A 22,660-nucleotide genomic window follows, 5' to 3' on the forward strand; every position below is an offset into this window, starting at 1 on the left:
GGACGGAATCCAACATCATTATCAATGAAAACTCAGCAAATTAGAAATAGAAAGGAGCATCTTCATTCTCATAAAAGGGACCTATGAAAAGCCCACAGCTAACATCATACTCAATGGTGAAAGACTCAAAGATACTTTAAAATCATAAACATTCTCCCCACTCTTGTTTAGCATTTTACTAGAAGTTTAAACTGGTACAGTAAGAACAAGAGATAAAAGGCATCCAGTTGGGACAGAAGAAGAACTCTAGGGGTACCTGGGTGGCTGGGTTGTTAAGCCTCTGCCTTCAGCTCAGGTCATGATCCCAGGATCCTGTCAGGCTCCCTGCTCACAAGGGAACCTGCTTCCCCCTGCTTCTCACTCTCCAGCTTCCCCCTGATTGTGTTTCCTCTCCCACTGTCTCTCTCTGTCAAATAAATAAAATCTTTAAAAAAAGAAGAAGAAGAAGAAGAAGAACTCTATCCACACATGATATAATCATCTCCATAGAAAATTTTAAAGGGATCTTCCAAAAGCTGCTAGAATAAAAAAGGTTAGCAAGTTTGCAGGATACAAGAGCAATATACAAAAATCAATTGTATTTATACCTACTGTCAATGAACAACTGGACACTTTAGAAACAACACCATTAAAACGGCATCAAAAATATGGAACTACTGGGGCGCCTGGGTGGCTCAGTGGGTTAAGCCGCTGCCTTCGGCTCAGGTCATGATCTCGGAGTCCTGGAATCGAGTCCCGCATCGGGCTCTCTGCTCAGCAGGGAGCCTGCTTCCTCCTGTCTCTCTGCCTGCCTCTCTGCCTGCTTGTGATCTCTCTCTGTCAAATAAATAAATAAAATCTTTAAAAAAAAAATATGGAACTATTGGGGGTAAATTCAACAAAAAGTGTGCAACACCTGTACAATGAAAACAGCAAAACATTTCAACAGAAAGTTGCAATAGACCTATATGGTGTACATATTTCAAAGACTTACTGTTGTTAAGTTCACTAACCTCCTCAAAGTGATCTATAGATTTGATGCAATCCCAATCAAATTCCCAGCAAGTGTTTGTAGAAATTCACAAGCTGAGTCTAAAATTTATGTGGAAATGGAAAAGACCTAAAACAAAACAATTCTGAAAAACGAAGAACAAAATCAGAGGATTGTGCTATTTGGTATTACAACTTATTACAAAGCTACTATAATCAAGACCATGTGGTACTGCCATGAGGAGAGATACACAGATTAATGGAACAGAGTAGAGAGGTCACAAATAGACAAACATGAATAAAGCAATTGATTTCAACAAAGGAGCTCAGGCAAATCAATAGGGAAAGGATAATGTTTACACATGATGACAAAACAATTAGAAATCATATGCAAAAACTTGGACCTCCACCCTGACCTCTCACTCTCTCTAAAATTAACTTGAATTAGATCATAGACCTAAATGTAAGAGCTAAAACTTCTGAAGAGGGTAGGAGAAAATCCTAATTGGCAATGGGTTTGACAAAAATTTCTTTTTTAAAAAAATATTTTATTTATTTATTTGACAGAGGGAGAGAGATCACAAGCAGGCAGAGCCGCAGGCAGAGAGAGGAGGGGAAGCAGGCTCACCGCTGAGCAGAGAGCCCAATGCGGGGCTCCATCCCAGGACCCTGAGACCATGACCTGGGCCAAAGGCAGAGGCATAACCCACTGAACCACCCAGGTGCCCCGACAAAGATTTCTTAAGAAAAACACAAAAATCAAGAACTGTAGAATTAAAAAATCAACAAATTAAGCTTCATCAAAACTAAAACTTTTTGCTCTTCAAAAACATGGTTATGAAAACAAAAATGCAAACAGGCTGGGAGAAATTATTTGTAAAATGTATGTCCGACAAAGACTTGTTTCTAAAATATATAAAAAACACTCATGACTCAATAAGAAGGCAAAAAATGGTTAAAAGGTTTGAACAGACACTTCACCAAGGAAGATATACAGATGGCAGATAAGCACATGAAAAGATGCTCAAGGTCATTAAACAGAGGTGATATGCAAATTTAAACTCCAGTAAGATACTCTACACACCAACCAAGATGGCTAAAATTTAAAGTACTGACTGTATGTATCAAATATGGGTAAGGTTATAGAGCAACAGGAATTGTCATACACTGCTGGAGATAATGTAATATGATATAAGCACCCTAGAAAACAATTTGGCAGCTTCCTAAAAGGTTAAACATGGGGGTGCCTGGCTAGCTCAGTCGGCAGAGCATGAAGCTTTTGATCTTGGGGTCGTCAGTTCGAGCTCCACGATGGGTGCAGAGATTACTTAAAAAAAAAAAAAAGTCTACATATGCCTACCATATGACCCAGCCAGACCATATCTAATTACCTAAAGGCAATGAGAACATGAGCTCACTAATGCAAGTACCAATACTTGTACACAAATGTTCATAGCAGGTGTCTTTTTAACAGCCCAAACTGGGAACAACCCAAATGTCCATCAACAGGTGACTTGATAAACAAATTGTGGTATATCTTTAAAATGGAATAATACTCAACAAGAAAAAGAATGAATTTTTAGTACACATATTAGCATGGATGAATGTCAAAATAATTATGTTAACTAAGTGAAAAAAGCCAGCAACAAAACAAAAAGCATGCATTCTGTGTGATTTCATTTATATAAAATTCCAGAAAACGCAAAGTACTCACTAGTGACAGCAAGCAGATCTGTGGTTTGGGGTATGGCAGTGATAGGGAGAAGCAAAGTGGGCAAATTGGGGGATTATTTAAACAGGTAGTGATTAGCAAGAGTTAGGAAAGATAGATGTAAGGGATGAGGGAGAGAGGACGTCTCCCAGTCTCTAGTTTCCAGATTAGGGAAAGTGTCTGATGTGCTGCTCCATAGGATAGGAAACACTAGTTTGGACATCAGATAAAGTGTTCAGTTTCACATGGTGGAGCTCGTGGAGGTTCAGGTGGAATCACTGAGCAGGTAAGTAGATATTGTTGTCTGTTGCTCAACAGAGAGACCTGGGCTGGAGGCAGAGGATCTCACAACCCAAGTCAACTCAGCCGGTGTTAAAAAATATAAGTAACCTGAGCACATCGAGAGTATGGGTAACTCCAGCTGGTTTTGGATTGCAATTTCCAAAAAAAAAAATTCAAAGTGACTGGAAGATAAATTTGTTCAGCTCCTCTCTGGATAATACTGAGATGTTTCATTTTCTTTTCATTCGGCGGTTTAAAACATATATACGAAGTAAAGAAATCCCCTTAGTTCAGTGAAAAGGACCCTGAAATGTTCAGGATGCCCCCAGATCTCCCCTTTTCTCTGATTTTGGACAAACTGACTGTTCTCTGTCCCCTGTTTTCTCTGGCACAGAATTCTGCATGGGCAATGACTTTCTTTTGGCTTTTTTTTTTTTTTTTTTTTTAATTTGAGCAAGAGAGAGAGTGGCAGTGGGCAGGAGAGGATGGTAAGCAGAGGAGGAGGGAGAGGGAGAGAATCTCCATCTGAGCACAGAGCCTGCCAGAAGACTCAGCCCCACAACCCCAAGATCACAAGCCTAAGACAAAACCAAGCTTCAGTCAATAGACTGAGCCACCCGGGCACCCCTCTTTCTGCATTTTAAAGCTGCTTTCTTTGAGCATCCATCTTTTCTGTTTTGGGTGCTAACTGGAAGTCTGAGGTTACGTTCATGAACATGAATCCCATGAGACTGCAGAAAGCTCCATGGGAGCTCATTTTTGGGGTTCTCATTTTTTCTTGTCCCCTTTCTGATTGGCTTCTAACTGAGAGGGAGGGACTCTTGATCCATTCATCCAATTTTTATAAAGTATGTGCTAGGTACTGCGGCAGATGAAATAGATTTCCAGAATCTTTGTTGTCCCTTTATGATTTCTAAATGATATTAGTGAGTTCATCTAGTGCTTGTTTGTTTCTTTTTTCTCAGAAACATCTTTCAGTTGAGCTCCGAGTTTAGAGGATGAAAATGAATATTTAGATCTATGATTCAGCAAATTACTTCAGTTCTTTGTGATCCTTTTTGGCTCTAGGTCAGGTTCAGAGCCATCTTTTATTTTTATTTAATGTGGTTATTTTGTGTTCTGTTCTTCCAGATTTGACTTTCTAATTAAATTTCATCCTGATGGATGGTAAAATGAATTTGCCCTCCCTAGTTGCTCTCAGGAGGGGAAGGGGCTTAAAGAATAAGCCTGAGGCAGTGAGAAGGCATTACAGCTGGTAAAATGAATCACGCATACATAAATAATAGAGAATAGACCACCCTGAAGCTGAGAGGCTCTCATCACATTTTTTCTAAATACGCAAGTGTTAGGGCGAGTACACATTTTTGCAAGAACCTCTGAAATGACTTTTAGCCTTTTGTAAGACTTTTATGTCCTGAGGCCCTGTGTCTTCAGCAGTGAGGTGGACCTATCTCTCTTGAGAGCTTAGTTTGATATTCTGTACCATATGAATCGACAGAAATTTATGATGGAGAATTTTTATTTTCATGTTTATTTTTGTGTACTGTGTATTTTTCCAAGTTTCTACAGTGAATGGGCACTCCTCTAATAATCAGAGAACCAAAACCCACGGTAAATGGAATTTAAAGATAATATATGTAACCTAGGTATGTGGTGGGCACAAAAGAAATATTTTGTGTGGATATATAATTCTGTTGTAAGGCAGCATTGCAGGCAACAGACCTTTGGAACTTAGAGCCTGATGCAAATAAACTGCCCCACCCCCTCCTCTAGAAGCTTCCCCAGTATTGTTATGTTTCCTCAGTTTCTGTCCTAGACTGCTTGTCTTCTTCCCCTGTAGTGAAGTTCCCTTAAGGGTGAAGCAGTAGCCCATTGTTCCTCTGAGTCTACAGGGCATGACAAAAAAGGCTGGACAAATATTTGTTCAATTTTTGCTTAATGGATTGAAACTGAATTGAAGATGGGCACCTGCTCCTAGCTGTTCTTGGTCTAGGCAGAGACTGCTTGTGTGAAATGGCAGCAAATGTCAGCAGAATATTCATTCAGCAAATGGCAGCTGCCTAGCAGAATATTCATAACTTGGGCGAGCCTGGGAATGTTTTTTTGTAAGACGGATGGGTTCTGCTTTCACTGAATTTTGATAGTTTCCCTGGGGGGCCAAGATGTGTGTGGAGAGGACAAAGGAACAGGCTGGGAAAAGAAGGGGAGACCAAGGCTGGGAGCCGATGGCATGGCACATTTTCATTTCTGCTCTGTTTCACTGTCGTCGGTGGGCATCACTTGCTTCTCCATCTGATGAATAACAATGATGACAGTTCCTATTTTGTAGGAAGCAATGTGCCAGGCACTGGGCTATGGGCTGGTCCTACTCAGGACTCTCTTGCTTGCAGGTGACAGAAAAACCAATTCTAATTTTTGGGGGGATGTAGGGAATTTTCTGGACAATGTACCTGAAAAAAAAAATCCAGGTACCTCTCAGAACTAAAGTCCACAGAGAGGAGGAAGTGGATACCTCTTCTTGAACGGAAGGCAGCATAGAAGCTCTCAGGGAATAGGCAACATGAGGAAAGAGGAGAGGATGAGTTTAGGGATAGTATGACACCCAAGTTCCCTGAGGGGCCTGACGCCACCTCTGTCCTAAGTCTTGACCTAGGAGGGGGTATAGTACAACAACAGAAGTCCCAGCAGGTTGAGGAGAAAGCTGAGAGCAGAGAGAGTCTGTGCCCACTTCCTGTCTGGGACTCTGCCCCAGAAGGTCATACAGGAGGACTGCCGCCATATGAAGTGGTGGTGTGGCATATTTCATGAGAAATGGCTCCCGATGGGGCCGCTGAGTGACCTTTAGTCCCCCGTGACAAGGGAGGGATCCAGGAGCACCCACATGTTCCCTGTAGGGGATGAGAAGGCAGCTCAGAGAGAGAAGAAACCAATCTACCCTGAGGTAACAGTGGCTGAGAGAACAGGACGGACAGGTGACCCACTCCTGCTGAGGACAGTCAGGCCCAAGGTCCGGTAGAATGGTTGACAAGGAGAAGCTATTTCTCCACTGGACTTACTGCTATGAGGTTATCAGCCTGGATCTGCTAGAGTGTCACGCTGAAGGAAGCAAATCTGAGAGATGGAGAATCTCGGCAATCTTCAGTCTCTTGAACTAAATCCAGATCTGAACAGACGTGCCCGGGATTTTCATTTGTATAAGTCAACCGATAGTTTTGTTTTTTGTTTGTTTAAGGAAGTAGTAATTGCACCTTCTGTCATTCACAGCAGAAAGTGCTGAACCCATGTAAGTTAGAGGGAGGCAGCACCAGCAGAGGGGTGGAGCCAGGAATTAGTGAAAAGACAGTCAGAAGGAGGAGGGCTGGGTGGGATGGGTAGACTGAGAACCAGGTGAGAGTCAGGGGCGATGCTACAGGCACGGTGAAAATATTTTGTTGTGAGAGACACACGATCCGTCTTCATGACTGGAAGGGGTTGTGTGTCAGGGCAAGAAGGAGCTTAGGAGGGCAGGGCATCACATCACAGGAATGCGGTGAGAGCAGGCTACCAGGGTTTGAGGCACCTTGAGCCTTCAGGGGAAGAAGGCATCCAAATTGGCTGGGAGAATGATGAGACCGCATGGGTAGATGGGGTTGGGAGCTGGGAGCAGACAACTTTGGTGGAGGAAGTTCAAAGCAGAAAACTAGAGAGCAGGCAGAAACATGGGTAAAATATCTGGGTGTAGTATAGTGTAGGAACCATTAATAGACGAGTGAAAGACGAGGCCAAGTGATGCCCTTCTCCAGAACATGCTTCCCGAAGGTAAGTCATAGCTAAACACAGTGTCTATTTTGTTCAAGGCCAGTATGCTAGGGCACATAGGGGTCACTGACACCAAAAGCCCGACAGTCGTAGTTGGTGAGATCATCTCCCACAGAGAAATCATGTAGGAAATTCCCTCAGCTGGAGCCCAACACTGGAAAGAAATGACCCACAAATGCGGTGTCAAATCAAGTTCAATCGCACACCACGCGGCTGTCTAACAGCACAACACAAATCCACTTCAAGTGCTGGCTGACTCCTCAGGGGCCGGCTACTCAGAAGTCCCGGGACTGGGCAGGGCTGAGGGTGAGGCCTGGGGGCCCGTGACCTGCCCAGGGCGCCTGCGGGCCATCACCACACCCAGCAGCCGCAGGTCTAAGGTCCACGCACAGAGCCGGATGTGGTCGGTGCCGGAAGAGAAACGTGAGGAAGGCTGAAAGGGGGCGGGGGCACGGTGGCAAGCATAGTGACAATTTGGGGCCACGCGTCAGCATTCGCCCGCGGTGGACCCCAAACACGCTTGCCCATCCCAGCACGGGGATCTGGGCGGCGCCTGGCCGGGCACACCGCCCAAAGGCACCCTCAGTGGGACCCGGGGTCCTGGCAGGGTCCGTGTACCCCGGTCGGGACGTGCATCTGCGTAGTCCCTGATCCTAAGTCCGGCTTTGTGAGGCGCGCGGCAACCCTAAGCGCCTGGGGCCGTGGTCCCGGTGCCCTCAGGATGCCCGTGACCGTGGCTTAGGCACGCTGGAAACTCTGCGGGCTGTCCCGCCTCTGGGGACTGTTTGGCCTCCCCGGGCCAGCGTCCTCACCGCAAACCCTCCCGCGCCCTGCTCCTGGGCTGGACCGCCCCGCACCGCCGCCTCCGGGGCGGAGCTCGAGGGGGCCGGGCGCGGGGCGGGCCGAGCCCCGCGCGGGGCGGGACCAGCAGGGGGCGCTGCGGCATGCCGTGCGGCCAGGCGGTCGGTGCGCGCCGCCCTCCCCTCCCCTCGCCCCCTTCGCTTCCCCTCCGCCCCGGGCAGAGCAGGCGGCCAGCGCTGGAGCAGGCGGCCAGCGCTGGACCCGGTGCGTAGCGGCGGAGCCGGGGCCGGAGCCGGGCCGGGACTATGCATGGTGAGTGGGAACGGGCCGGGATCGGGCTGGTTGCCGTTGCGGCCGAGCGGCGTGGAGGCGCGAGGCGGACAGGCGTCCTGGGGTCCGGGATTGAAAGCCCGAGGGGATCCTGGGGACGCTCCGAGGCCGGGACGATGGGGCAGAGTCTCCGGTGGGAGAGGTGTGCTGGGGCGGGCTTCCGAAACCCGGGTTTGAAGCCCGCGCCTGAGTTCCCTCCCTCCGTTCTCGCTCCCTCCCCAAAACCCCAGCCCCCCGACTTGCGCTTTCTTCCCAAGCCACCCAGCCCTCCGCTCCGCCGCCCCCTATCCCCAAGCCTCAGCACCCTCCAACTCTGCCGACGATTCCGGCGCCCTCTCCTGCGCCCCTACCTCCCGGCGGGCGCCTCCCCCAACCCCGCTGCCTCGAGCTTCTCCTCCTCCAGCCCCGCGCCTCTCCTGCGCCGCCCTCCACCGCGTCCCCGCCCCTGCCACCCGCTCCCGCCGGGCGCCCGCACCCCTGCGCCTAATTCCACCCCGAACTCGGGCTCCCAAGATCTGGGACCCTGCGGCACTTCTGAACCTGCGGGTCTCCAGGTGAGAAGGCGGCGGCAACTTCGCGGCCTTTCTTGGGGGTGGGACTGGTTTCCCCCGCAGCTGCCTGCGCCGCGCGCCTGCGGGGTGCGAGGACCCAACCCAGGGGCCAGTGCTTGTGCGGGCGGTCATGCCTGGGTGTTCGAGTTGGGACTGCGTGACTCAGACCCCACGGCGTTGCTTTTGCTAGTCTTTCGCGACGTTCTGAAGAAGCCAGCTTTGTCACACGTAGCAGTGGAATTGGCTTAGAGCTGGTGGCTTTCTTTGTGGCAGCAGCCTGGTTTCAAGTTGTACCTGTGGATTAGCGGGGCCGAATATGTGGAGCCATATTTTCCCGCTCCGCTGGGCGCTCAGCGAGGCTCTCACCGCCTGGGTGGCTAGTGCCTTCCTGGGAAGGCTAGTATGCTTCGAAGGCTTTCAAAAAGTGAAAATCAGGAAAGATGTGGAGTTAGATCCGCGCGAATGGGGAAACGTCGGGTGGATGGCCCCGGGGCCCCCAAGAGGGCTTCACAACTTGGGGACGTTTGTTGGTATTTGCGGAGGGCCTCTGGCTGAACCCGAGTGTAAAGCAGACCGTGCCCAGCCCAGCCTTACAAACGTGACGTGACTGCCAACGGGGCTTGGCAGCAACTCCTTCTCCTTAGAGGTGCTGGTACTCAGTCTGGACATCTGTGGGAAGAGAGTTGAAAGCAGATGGTTTGAAAAGCCTCATGCTCCCTCGAGAGAGATGGAGATGTATCCGTTACAGCCTAGAAGCCAGTGCCTGGATCTGCCCCGTCCCTTCTCCTGGCTTTCATTAAGTCTTGGCTTAAATTAATTAATTGTCTATTTCAGAGAAAGGACATGTAGGGGAGACTTCTCTTTGAGGGATTAGCTGCTGGCCAGCCCATCCTTGCTTCTGCTTGGAGAGGATGCTTTGGGGCACTGGGGACAGGATGGGCCATTTGGCCTTTGAAGCACAACCCTCTGAACTTTTGTGTAACCGTGGGATCAGTAATTTTTTTTCCTATTGATTGGCCCGAATGGTAATTAGTTCAATATTCTTTCAGCATTGAAGAATGAATTAATAAGTAATTAGCCCAAGGTCACACAGGGGCTCAGTGGGGTTCCCTCTGAGTGCCCAGAGAATGCTGCGAGTGTCTGCTCAGTCCCCACTGTACTGCTGGATGGTGAGTTGTTGGCTGTCAGATGCCCTGCCAGCCTGGAGGGCCTTCAGGGTGGGTGCATCTCTGTCAGCACCCAGCCTGGCACCCTCTAAGTGAGAGGTTCTCAGAGTTTATCCAGGAAAGAAATAAATACTATCCTTAAATTCATCAATTTTTTAAAAGTACATGTCACTGGAGGCAAGCTTTTTTTTTTTTTTTTTTGGAGAGAAACTCATTTTCATGTTTATATGGAACAGAGAGCTCAGTTTATGGGTCAGGCTCATATAGCTGTATCTCTGACCTCCGTGGGGACTCCAGAATTTCCATGAAGGAAATTGGTTGTCCTTACCATAGAACTGGGATGATGAAGTGACGGGCACTCCAGGGAGCTAAGGCTTTTGGCTGAGGGAATGAGTCCTGCGTGGCTTAACCTATAGGGCCCTGAGCTGTGGCTGCAGTCCCCCCACCCCCCCCACCTCAGGAGTCCCTCATCCCTTTCTGTGATGGGAAGAGGCACTCAGGTAGACCGAGTGCCATTGGCAGAGCCCTACTGGCTGCTTTAGATGCCACCATCTTCAGTCTGGTGTTTGCTGGCCGCTCCAAATAACTCTCCCACGGAGAGCAGGCAGTGCGGCTTCTTACACATTTCTGGCAGTATAGTTTGCAGCTTTGCAGTGGGGGAGGGAGGCTGCTGTTTTATGAGGATGGTTGTCTGTTGGAGGTGGCTATGACCCACTGATAGACCAAGCAAAGGCCGGCTTTTCTGCCCCTGTCAAAGGCTAGCGCTGGAGAACACAGCCAGAGGCTGAGCGAGCCGTGCCCTGAGCTGTCTTTTTCCAGGAATCTGGGAAGGGCTGGCATTCAGAATGTTACCTGGATGTGGGAATTCCCTGCACTGCCCACAGGTTCAGGGTTGTCATGGGCTTATCTTTCTTACACAGACTGTCTCTGTCTCTGGATCTGGCTCTTACCAAGAATTCCTGCAGCTGGTGAAAATCTGTTTTCTCCAAGAGGTTTAATTAATGCCTGCAGTTTGTGAATGAGAGAAGAAGAGACTGGGAGGGGTGGTGGTGCCTGCTATCTCAAGGTGGGGAGGGAAAAAGAGGGGAGACTATCCAGGGTCTGGAAAAACAGAAGGGGTAGATTTCAGCCCCAAGGTTTGCTCTGCATCAAGGCTTCTGGTTGGTGGATAAGGACATGTGCCCACATTCTGGTATGGGGTTACCTTTAGGAGCAGAGTCACTGAGACAGGAAGTCTAGCCCCAACAGTAACCTGAAATATGGTTTGCTGGGCTCACTGTTCTGGTTTCTAGAAGGCCCTGAAGAACAGCTGAGAGCTGGGTTTAGCAAAGTGGGAGAGTCTGGAGCTCTTATAAGTTTTTGAGGGAGGGTTGTGCTCCTTTGGAAATGGCTTGAGTGATGTTGGTCTGGGATCTGGCCCTGGGGAGTTACCTCACACCTGAGATGCTGAGGGGAGAGCACAGGGGAGTGGAAAAGAAAAAGCAGCTAGCAGAGTCTGTGCACACACACTTAGGGGTGAAGAAGAGGCAATAGTTACCTTCTGGTAGGATGGTGGGCTTTTTTTTTTTTTTTTAAGATTTTATTTATTTATTTGACAGACAGAGATCACAAGTAGGCAGAGAAGCAGGCAGAGAGAGAGGAGGAAGCAGGCTCCCCGCTGAGCAGAGAGCCCGATTCGGGGCTGGATCCCAGGACCCTGGGATCATGACCTGAGCCGAAAGCAGAGGCTTTAACCCACTGAGCCACCCAGGCGCCCCGATGGTGGGCCTTTTAACAGAAGCAGTCTTCCAGAGACGCTCCTTGAACCTGCTGGGCAGCCTGGCAGATGGGTTAGGGCCTGCTGAAGCCCCTTCACCTTGCAGATCCTGCAGGCCAGCCATGAGGAGGCACCTGGGAACCAGGAAATGAATCGCAGAGTCTGCCCTGAGTTCGAAAGGCAGGAGGGTCAGGGTTCAACTTCCGCCTGCTAGCCTCCATCCCCAGAACCAACAGGCTGCTCTGAATGTTCTTGGGCCTTGGTTGGACAAACCCCTATTTTTTGGAAAGGAACCGCTCCATCAGTAACGAAGGGAGGAATAGTCCTAGGTGCATGGAAGAAGATAAATGGTTAAAAAGATAAAGTGATTGAAAAATGGACTTAGAGGGGCCTTGTGGAATAGCTCCTGCACCCAGGAGGCAGCCTTGACTGTGTGCTCTTGGGGGAGGGGTCATCTATGTACTCTCCGTCCCTTCTTCTGCCCCTCCCTCCTCTGTCCAATCCCTAGTCCCCAGTCTCATCCTTCCGCACACCACACACAACAGTGAAGCTGCCTCTGTGCTGGTCCCGTGGGGTGGGAGAGAATTTGGGGAACTCAACATCTGTAGGAACTTGAAAATTCTGTTTCTATTTGCCCAGTCACTTCCCCAATGTACACATACATTCATGTTTCCATATTATGGGCTAGCCTTTGTCATGTTACCACATTGTGCCTCTGTGTATAACCGACTTCCTTAGAGAGAGCTGTAACCCACAGCATTGAAACCAGACCTTTAAAACACAAACTAAGATGACAATTACTGCACCTGGTTTGACACTCTCCCCCGCCTGCCCCTTCCTCTCTGCTCATTTGTGGTTGGAGTCATAATTTATACCGAATTTACAAATAGTTTGAATACTATCTGCCCTACCCCTCAATTAGAAGGAGACATGTGTCTTCCCAAATAACAAAACCACAGTTTACTTTCCTAGACCTACCTCATTCTTGGATGCAATACCCAACATTAGGCCTTCAGAGATATGCCGTATCATTTTGAGCTTTTAAATTATAAAATGAAGCTCTTTTTTGCTAATTTTGTCAACTAATACAGAAGAGTCTGAAGTTAGAACATTTACTGCCTTGTTAACTCCTATGCTTCTCAAGTGAAAGAAGCAGGTGGATTAAGGTGGAAGAACGTTATTATCGTAGAAATGTCTGGAAGCTCAAAAATAATAATGCAGGGACATAGTCTCACAAAAAAATAAATTGGGTTTTGAACATTGTTACTGAAATGTGCAGAGATATAAATAGGAACATCCATAGAAGTATGTAGGCAAGTATAGAATGTTGGTGAGTATTGGGCGCCTGGGTGGCTCAGTGGGTTAAGCCGCTGCCTTCGGCTCAGGTCATGATCCCAGGGTCCTGGGAATGAGCCCCACATCGGGCTCTCTGCTTGGCAGGGACCCTGCTTCCCCCTCTCTCGGCCTGCCTCTCTGCCTACTTGTGACCTCTGTCTGTCAAATAAATAAATAAAATAAAAAAAGAATTTTGGTGAGTAGTGACTGATGAGTATAGAAATTTTAATCTTTCATTTTGCTGAAATATATTAATATGATTATACATTAGGCTTGTGCAGTATTTTACCATATAAATGGGCAACTGAGTCCATGATCTCGTTCAGTCCTTCCAGCATGTTTGGGATCATGGGAACAGGGGAACACCGGGGGGGTTTCAAAGGCTTCTAGAACTCAGAAATCTTAAGCAGGGAAATACTGTGTAAACCTCGATATTCCTGCTACAGCTGCTTGATAACCAAATGTGGCTACGTAGTTATTTGAAAATTATAGGTAGTCTCTTGTTTAGAGGTAAAAGTAGGCCTTCTTTAAAATGTTCTGCAGGTCACAAAAACTATGATTAGCACCCCCAGAAACCACCTGGAAGGATTTCTCAGGGTTTGTAAGTTTCAGAAGTTCTCTGCCGATGACTTTCTAATACTAGAGTACCTGAGTTTGTATATTCAGCATAGTACAGTAGTGAAGAATGTAGGCTCTGAAGCCAGGCTGGCTTTGAATCCTGGATCTGCCATTACTGGTCCTGTACACTTGGGCTAGTTACTTAACCTCTCTGTGCCTCAGTTTCTTCATCTGTAAAATTGAGATCATGATGATGATGATGATGATGATGAAAATTGAGATGCTGTTATTGTAAGGCTGAAGTGAAATACCATGATGAAGACTTTGAACGGTGCCCTAGCACATGGTGTGCTTTAAAAATGTTAGCTGTTACTACTGTTCATTCATTCCTTAAAATAGGATTTTGGTTCCAACCAGCTGCACTGAGTTGATAGATAGGAGAATGGATAAGACACACATAGTCTCTGTCCCTCTGGAACAGAGGACACCATGCTTAAGTTCACAGCGAAGGACACAAAGGGTAGTTGAGACATTTCCCAGGCATTCACCTGGCTCTTGGGCACCTATCGTGGTCATGAGAACCTAGGGTGGGCCTGTAAAGGGTTGACCACGGCAGGAGGAGGAGCTGATGACCTTCAGCAGGTACACACTGGTGTGACTTGGCCTTGCCGGCTGTTTCGGGTAGGCACTCGAAAGATCGGTCTGTGTCCCACACCCACTGGTTGTTAATGTTTTCACCATAACACTTGGCCTCGAGTTGTTAGTGGGAAGTGTGATAAGAGACCATAAACTCAGTGTTTGCACACTTGCTTTGCCAGCAGTGTTCCTAGTCCCAGTGGACAGCACACTGCCCAGGTCACTGCTTTGGACTGGTCTTTCAGCAGCCCTGGAAGCCTGTAATACCATAAGGGACCCAGTTCTCAGTGAGAACTGGCACAGCTGCTCCCAAGGTTGAGTAGGGGACTTGCCAGAGGCAGAAGACCAGACTCCTGTGCTTCCTGTGTCTCCCCTAGCCAGAACCATCTGCATATGGAAGATCTCTGGGAAACCGTGTTGATAGGCTTGGGTTTAATAACTGGCCCTGGAGAAGGGAGGTCCTCCCTTGCTCTGTGTGCCTTACAAAGAAACTCCCACTGGAAGCCTGCCGACCAGCCCCTGCCATCAAGGCCTAGCGAGGGACTCTAGCTATGGGCCGTGGATGAGAGAGCCTGGGATTGCTGCTGCCTTAGGAACATGAGCGCCTCTCTGCCCTGTTTAAGTGTGATTGGTATGCCCTTGGCTCTAGGCTGGAGCACTTCTGTTAATAAGTTGGCAGGCAGACTGGAAACGTGATAGCTCTCTTAATGACGAGCCTGCTTATTTTTATTCATTTTTAAACTATTGGAATTTGAAGCAAATGAGGTTCTGCTGTATTTTTTTTTTTTAATACTTGCCCCATGCTTGGAAGATAAAGACATGGCAAATAATATCATTCCTTTAAAAAAAAAAAACATTTATTTGTATGTAGGCAGAACAAAGTTAAACAGAGTGCTCTAAGTTTTCTGGTCATGGGTGCCTCTTGATTTCCCAGATCAAGTCATCTCGTCGCCAATTTGCCTGCCTCCATCGCAGTTCCTAATGGAAACACAGACCTGGAAATCAAAGCTTGGACATTTCTGGTCGAAGGTCATGGCACGGACAGTTGATTTTGTTTTGGCTCTGTCTTCAAGGTGAAAAATTACTGTGTCTTTTTTGAGAAAGAAGGTGTATTTCCGGAGATGACTAACACCAGCAAGCAGGAAGATGTTGGCAAGGCTGCCTCGTTCTTGGTTCATCTCATTTACAGCTTCTCTAAGTTAGTGGCATATGATTTTTTATTTTCTCCTCTTGTGCATCTTGCTTTAATGAGTGCTGATTATCTTGGAACAGCTGCATTAATTGATGGTGTTTAACCACTCAACATACAGTAAGTAATTGCAGTTGGCTTGGCTGAGCCTAGCTCATTCTTTTTACTTCCCTTTGAGCTTGAGGAGTGTTTCCTCTGTGTGCTGAAGGCCAGAAAGGGAGTTGGGAACTCCTTGCCCCCATATCCTCCCACCACTTCATGCTCACACTCCCCTGGGACACTGTGTGCCATGATAGCATCTGTGCCTGCTGCCTTCAGATTATCTGCTCATGGGCCTGCCTCCCCGGCTTGCCTAGGGGCTCCTGGAGGCCCAGTGGCCTCATCCAGCTTGTCTCTGACTCTTCACTGCTTAGCACAAGGACTGGCAAGAAATATGCATCGGTAAAGGCTGGGCGAATGAATGCCTGGTTGGTTGCAAAGCAGTCAGTTGGGCTTTTGACTACAAGCAACAGAAAGCCCTACTTCAGTGCTTAAGCAAATAATGATTTCTTTTTCTTGTGTAACAAGATGTCTGAAGGTAGGTGGTTGCTAGCATTAGTTTCAACAGCTGATGTCTGTCTGGACCGATACTTCTGTTCTTTTCTTGGCCTTTCCTTCATGGTGGCAAGATGACTGCAGCAGGAAGGAGGCGCCAGCAGCATGGGTACCTTTTATCAGGAAAGCAGACATTTTCTTTTCTTTTTTTTTTTTTTTTTTAAGATTTTTTCATTTATCTGAGAGAGAGAGCAGAGAGGGGAGGAGAGGGAGAAGCAGCCTTCCCACAAGCAGAGACCCCGATGTGAGGCTCGATCCCAGGACCCTGGGATCATGACCTGAGCCGAAGGCAGACGCTTAACCGACTGAGTTACCCAGGCGCCCCAGGAAAGCAGACGTTTTCCCCCAAACGCCTAGCAGACCACTCCCAATTTAAAGGGCCATGTGAGTATCTGGCAGGGCACAATCCTGACAAGAAGAGTTATGTGGGCTCACTGCTAAACAAACAACCCAGATAGGCTTAATGACTCAAACAGGGCAGACATTTACTTTTCGCTCACACAAAATCCAAAATGGCTGTTCCTAATTCTCTGAGAGGTGATGAAGGGACCCAGGATCTTAAGATGGCCATGCTTGCTTACATTAATCAAGAGAAAGGAGGATGGAAGATGGTGTGTGGGAGAATTTTATGGGCCAGGATTGGAGGTGGTGAATTAATTCCACTGATTTTCCATGGGGTTGGCGGGGTGGCGTATGCTTAGACACATGGCCACACCTCCTGCAAGAGAGGCTGGGGAACTTAGTCCAGGAAGAGGCGGTAGGTTTCACGATTAGCTGGCAATCTCTGCCACACTGTCCCCCTCCCCACCCTTCTCCAAAATCAGAGCTCTCCTAGGAAGGAAGAAGGAATGAATATTGTGGGACAACTGGGGGTATCTGTCTTACAAGGAAATACTGTGCTAAGAAGGCTCCAGCCAAAAATAGTCTTTTCTTTCTGGATCATCTGTCTTAAATCCCTGCTTCTGTTCCTACCTTTGGGAACTGGGCCAGCAGGGCACTGGCAGTTCCTCATTATCCCTCTTTCTTGACCCAGGGCATGTTCTTAGCAGCTTTTTAGGAATGAGTCATAATTGATCCCCCCTCAGCAGTTGAAGATTGCCCCCAGAAGAAATGGCCCTCAGCACCCCTAGGCCAGAGGAGCTCTGAGCCTCTGAGAGCTCCTGGCCTATGAGCCTTTCAAGTGCCCCCACTCACCTAGCCTTCCAAAGTTTTTCTTCCTCTTCAGCCCCCACAAGAGCCCACTTCCGGAAGGGAGGAGAGGATGCAGGAGAGAGAGAGACCTCTTCTTCCCACTACAGTGATCTGAGATGTATTTTCCCAACCACTTCCTTCTCTTTTTTTCTCCATCAACATTAATGAATGATCCGTTGATCTAATGGGTTTTAGCGTTCTTGTTTGGTTTGTTGTAGGTTTCTGTGACAGGTGCCTCTCCTTCCACAGCATCTTTCTTGATTCCCTTCTTTCCTCCCTCCCTTCCTTTCTTCCCACACAAACTTACGCCTGCTGAGCACCTGCTGTTTACTCAGCTCTGTGTCCACCTAGCATTGGAGTTAGATAGGCAGGGAAGCTGACATGAGCCTATGTGTCAATGAATACTATGAGAAGGCTCTGGTTGACCAATACGGGGGGTCCTCACCTAGCGTTGGGGTCAGGGAGAGCTGCCCGGAGGAGCTGGCTTTTGAGCTGAATTTAAGGATGAGCAGGAGATGGGATGCCTGGGGGACTCAGGTGGTTAGGTGTCTACCTTCGACTCAGGTCATGATCCCAGCATCCTGGGATCAAGTCCCACATCGGGCTCCCTGCTTAGCAGGGAGCCTGCTTCTCCCCTGCTTCTGCTCTCTGTCTCCCTTTCTCAGATAAATAAAATTTTTTAAAAAGCAAAACAAAAAGGATGAGCAGGAATTAAGCAGGTCAAGAAGGTACCTGGGCGGAGAGAATGAAATGGGCACAGACACTGAGTTATAAGAGGGGGCATATGGGGCTTCAGAGGGACCGGTGAGTAGGTCCAGTGTGCCACACTTGGGATAGGGCAGTGTGATCATTTGCTTATTTAATACAGTGGTGAACAAAGGAGATAAGGTCCTACCCCCAGAGGAGCTTGGGATCTGGGCGGTAGGAAGGTATGAGGCTATGGGGAGGGTGGGTAGGAATCTGAGGAGGGCCTGGCCGCTGTCCCAGCCTCTGCCCTGCAGGGTTTGCTGTTGGAGGTTGAGTAGGATATGGGCCCATTACTTGTACCATCCCCTCTTCTGCCCCGTCCCTCTGTTTCCGATTCTTGTCTGGTCCTTTGCCCAGGAATTACTCAGGCTATAAAGATAGAGGCTGGCACAGATCACCAGCATGTAGTTGGTGGGGAAAGTTGAAACTGTCATTACATATCAAGATGTGTGCCAGCTAGGTCCTTGATGAAGCCCTTTCTTAGAGCTCCAAGGATGAGGTTCTAAAAGTTGGTTTACAATTTTTGTCCTCTCCTTTCAACTCAGACCAATACTTCTGGCCACCTGGCTCAGAACCTGGCCTGGTTGTGCCTGTTTCCAACCCCGAGGGCAGACTGAAACCCACCAAGTGAGGTTTGGCCTTGCTGTGGGCTGGCCTGTTGGGAGGGGCCAGGTCATCTCTGTGGGTCCGTGACGTGCTGCCATGCAGTCCACGAGGGGTTTCCGTGCAGGCAAGGAAGATGTGAGCACTGCCTGGGGAGGGGTCCACTCTCACGGCCAGTAGGTATGCTCAGCTCCCTGAGGAGATGAGGGCTGTGCCAGGGTTTAGCAGAGTTGTCAGCTGCCTTCATGGAGACGAATGGCCCCAGGGTGGTTTCCTTCTCTCTCCATACCCAGCCTCTTTGTTAAGGTGGAATTGACAGTGCTGGGGGTGAGATGCAGAGAGGAACCTTCATGCTCGTCAAAGTCCTGGGCTGAATGGATGGCACTTTGTCTCCTTGTCTCCGGGAAAGGAAATGTCAATCCATAGAAGGAAACTCAGACCAGTGCCCTGGTGTTTACTGCGTGCCTTCTTGGTGCTAAGGGCTGTAGGGAATGTGCATAATAACAAAATGGAAAAAGGAGGATCCTTACAACCTGTGATGTGATTTATAATAAGAAATAGAGATGTGTTCATCCCTGTTTCTGACACACAGCCCCTAAAACCTTTAGAATTTCCTGCAATTGGACCAAAGGTGTCTTTTTTTTTTTAAAGATTATTTATTTATTTGACAGAGAGAGATCACAAGTAGACAGAGAGGCAGGCAGAGAGAGAGAAGCAGGCTCCCTGCTGAGCAGAGAGCCCGACGCAGGACTCTATCCCGGGACCCTGAGATCATGACCTGAGCCGAAGGCAGCAGCTTAACCCACTGAGCCACCCAGGCGCCCCAAAGGTGTCTTTTGTTATGCTAACAAGGTGATGTTTTTGAAAGCCCCCAAGTAACCTAAGGGTAGGGGCTGGTTGCCCAGAGAACCAGCTGGGCCTTTAGCAGGTTGGAACTCTCAGTCCCCACCCCAGACCTTCCCGGACCCGAGGGGGATTGGAGGTCAAATCAGTTTTCAGTGGCCAACGATTCAATCAGTCATGCCTATGTAATGAAGCCTCCATGAAAACACAAAAGGATGGGTTCCAAGAGTTTCCAGGGCGAACCGGCACCCTGGGAGAGGACATGAAGGTTAGGTGACCTTTCCCACGTGCATGTCTTGCCATGCACACTTCTCCCATCTGGCTATTCCTGATCTAGTGAGTCAAATGTTTCTCTGAGTCCCACAGGCCACCCTAGCAAATTAAGCAAATTAATCGAACCCAAGGGGGGGTTGTTGGAACATCCAGTCTGCCAGTTGGTCAGAAGCACAGGTGACAAGCTGGATTTGCAGTTGGCCTCTGAAGTGGTGGGGGTTGGGGGGTGGGGGGGCAGTTTTGTGGGACTGAGCCCTTAACCTGTGGAATCTGATGCTATCTCCAGCTAGGTGGGGTGGGATTGAGTTGATCTGGGACAGCCAGTTGCTGTCGGAGAACTGCTGGGTGGTGTGGGGCAAAAACCCATACACACTTAGGAATTAGATACAGAATCCTTGATACCCTAAATGCTTTCCGTGGAGTACCTAATCCTTTCCACAACCCCCATGAAATAGGTAGTTTTACATTCCACAAGAAAATAAGCTCCACAAGGGAAGAATTTTGGGCTGATTTGGTCACTGCTGATCCCAAGCTTCAAGAACTGTGCTTGGCGTATAGCAGATGCTCAGGAAATGTTTGTTGAATGAATAATCGAATCACCGTTCACAGGTGAGGAATCCGGCTCAGAGAGATGAAGTAAGCTGCCTCAGGTGCCACTGGTAAGTGGTGGAAGAAAAGGCCTGGATCTCAGTCCCCGGAAGGCACCATGAGCTGTGACCTCGGGGTCCCAGCCCCTTGCCATTGAAATGTGGGTGGCTTCCAGGATAACCCTGGAGGAGGGCCCATAGCCTGTCTGGCTGACATTCTGACCAAATGCAGCAGAAGCTTGGCAAAAGCTAGCATTTGTATGGCAATGAGCCGCGAGCCCCCAAATGCCAAGGCCCACAAGGTTGTCTGCTTCTTGGCTGTCAGGGCCTTGCTGTAAACTCAAGGCTGGGATGAATATGCAGGAGTGTATCTGTCAGCCACTCAAGAGTGATGTTTTTGGGTTGATGCCTTCATCCTGTCATGCATGTATTCAGGAACCTTCTGTGGCTCCTTCCTCCTACAAGAGCCTAGTCTGGCCCCAATCACTCTCCACCCTCTTCCCTGATGAGTGACTGCATAAAACCTATCACCAGTCAGCAATGGAGAGAGGTGTGTACTCTGCTCCACCCGGGTACCACTGTGTACATGGTTTATCCTCTCTGAAATGCCAGCTCACATCACGCATGCCCACAGACGTCCATCCTGCCCTTGGAGCTTTAGCAGTTTCTGCCTCTTCCTTGAAGCCTCCCAATGATCAGCTAGCCTCTTCCCGGGCTCCTGCAGCCGCAAGCCTCCCAATGATCAGCTAGCCTCTTCCCGGGCTCCCGCAGCCGCCATCTGTCTGTACAGTGTGTCTCCTAATGGCCTTCCCAGAGTCCTGGTTTCTGGGAGAGATGGGGCTTCTGCGGAGTCGGACACCCCGCCCCTCCTGATGAACTCTGATTTTATCTTGTTACACATCAGGTTTAGTGTTGCATTAGTTTTGAAAGGAGGTGCTCTTTCAAAACCACTGGTCTCTTTATAACTTATTGCATACCCAAGAAGTCTTGTGACTTCTTGCTTAACTGCACTGTTGGGTTTTTGGTTTTGTTTTGTCTTTTTGTTTTTTGTTTTTAAAGATTTTATTTATTTGAGAGAGAACATACGAGCAGGCCTGCCATGCAAGATGGAGAGCATGAAGCAGGAGAGGGGCAGAGGCAGAAGGAGAAGCAAACTCCCTGCTGAGCAGGGAGCCCAACCAGGGAGGTGTCCAGATCCCAAGACTCTGAGATCATGACCTGAGCTGAAGGCAGACACTTAGCTGACTGAGCCACCCGGGCGCCCCGTCAACTATGTTGTTTAAAAAATAATTTGTTATTATTATTTTTTCAAAGATTTTATTTATTTATTTGACAGAGAGAGAGATCACAAGTAGGCAGAGCAGCACATGGTGGGGGTGGAGGGGGTGGGGGTGTGGAGCAGGCTGGCTGCTGAGCAGGGAGCCCAATGCAGGGCTCAATCCCAGGACCCTGAGACCATGACCCGAGCTGAAGGCTGAGCTACCCAGGTGCCCCTAAAAAATAAATAAGTTCTGCAGCTTCCTTTTTTTCTAATTTTGAAAGTAGCAAGTGTTTAAGAAAGTTTGGAAAATACAGAAACCTATAAATGAGAGAAGTCTTGCAGGATCTCACCACCTACTTAAAGAATTGTAAACCATTCTTTCATCCTTACAGTTTGTTTCAAAGAAAAGAGTACTTGTAATCCCAGCCATAACCACTCATAACATTAAGGGTCTATTTTTCTCTTTCTGGCGTTCCTTTAAAAATTGTCTCTTTTAGTGATTTTTAAAAATAGCAATAGGTTCAAAATTCTAAAGAGTATAACAGTAAAAAGTCCCTCTCCCAGCCCTGTTTCAAACCACTCAGTCCAGTTTTGTAATATATATTGTTTATAACATAATTGAGCTCAAACTGTAGCTGCTGTATTTGTAAAAAGCTGTAAAAAGCTGCTGTAGCTTACTTTTTTTTTTTAAGATTTTTATTTATTTGACAGAGAGAGAGATCACAAGTAGACAGAGGCAGGCAGGGGGCGCGGGGCGGGGGGAAACAGGGCTTCCCGTGGAGCAGAGAGCCCGACAGGGGGCTCAATCCCAGGACCCCAAGATTATGACCTGAGTTGAAGGCAGAGGCTCAACCCACTGAGCCACCCAGGCACCCCTATAGCTTGATTTTTTGACTTAACAACATCACATTTCCTGCTGTCATTATTAATCTTTTTTGTTATTTGTACATAATACATTGTAAAAACAAAGCATTAAATGTATGAGTAAATTTTGAAAAGTCCGCAATTGAGATGACCACTGTTAATTTGGAGGCTGTCATGAGCACACAGTGAAGGCGCACACACGAGTTGTGTCTTTTCACAGTGTCCGCTTTATTCAGTGATAAAGGAAGGTTAAATCACAAATTGCAGGTTCACGATTCCAGACTCTGTTGCGAGTCCCCGTGTGATTAAACTTGTCTTCCTACACAGCACACAAGGCACGACAGAAGACACGCCACACAGCGAACAAGCTAACAGAAGGGTGCAGGATGTTGAGGAACCAACCACGACGTCAGTCTGGGGGCGCACTGCTGAGATAAGGCCCAGCGCTGGTCTGGCTCAGCCCTTGGCACTCGCTGCTTCTAATGTCCGAGCAGTGAAGCATCTGGGGTCTGTTTAGAGATCCATTCGACAGAGCCTTCTCGGCAGTTGCCTTTTTTAAGTGGTCGGACATCGAAGGGTTGTGTCTGAAATCTGACAGTTTGCTGCCCAAATCCT

General features: G+C 48.3%; 1 protein-coding gene across 10 annotated transcripts in view; it reads left to right on the plus strand.

Annotated features, from left to right (window-relative positions):
• Window positions 1-22,660, plus strand: part of PXYLP1 (2-phosphoxylose phosphatase 1) — a 90,898-nt gene that overhangs the window by 12,105 nt on the left and 56,133 nt on the right. For 6 of the 10 annotated variants that reach the window (XM_047726299.1, XM_047726381.1, XM_047726327.1 and 3 more), the window contains exon 1: window positions 7,699-7,873. The exons of 2 other annotated variants lie outside the window; for them this stretch is intronic. The gene's annotated coding sequence lies outside the window, so the exon portion shown is untranslated. Of the gene's footprint in view, window positions 1-7,698; window positions 7,874-8,363; window positions 8,446-9,592; window positions 9,612-22,660 lie in introns of those variants that run through there. 2 more of the 10 variants (XM_047726313.1, XM_047726318.1) reach the window with 2 other exon arrangements.

Source organism: Lutra lutra, chromosome 1 (assembly GCF_902655055.1).
Source record: "Lutra lutra chromosome 1, mLutLut1.2, whole genome shotgun sequence".
NCBI lineage: Eukaryota > Metazoa > Chordata > Mammalia > Carnivora > Mustelidae > Lutra > Lutra lutra.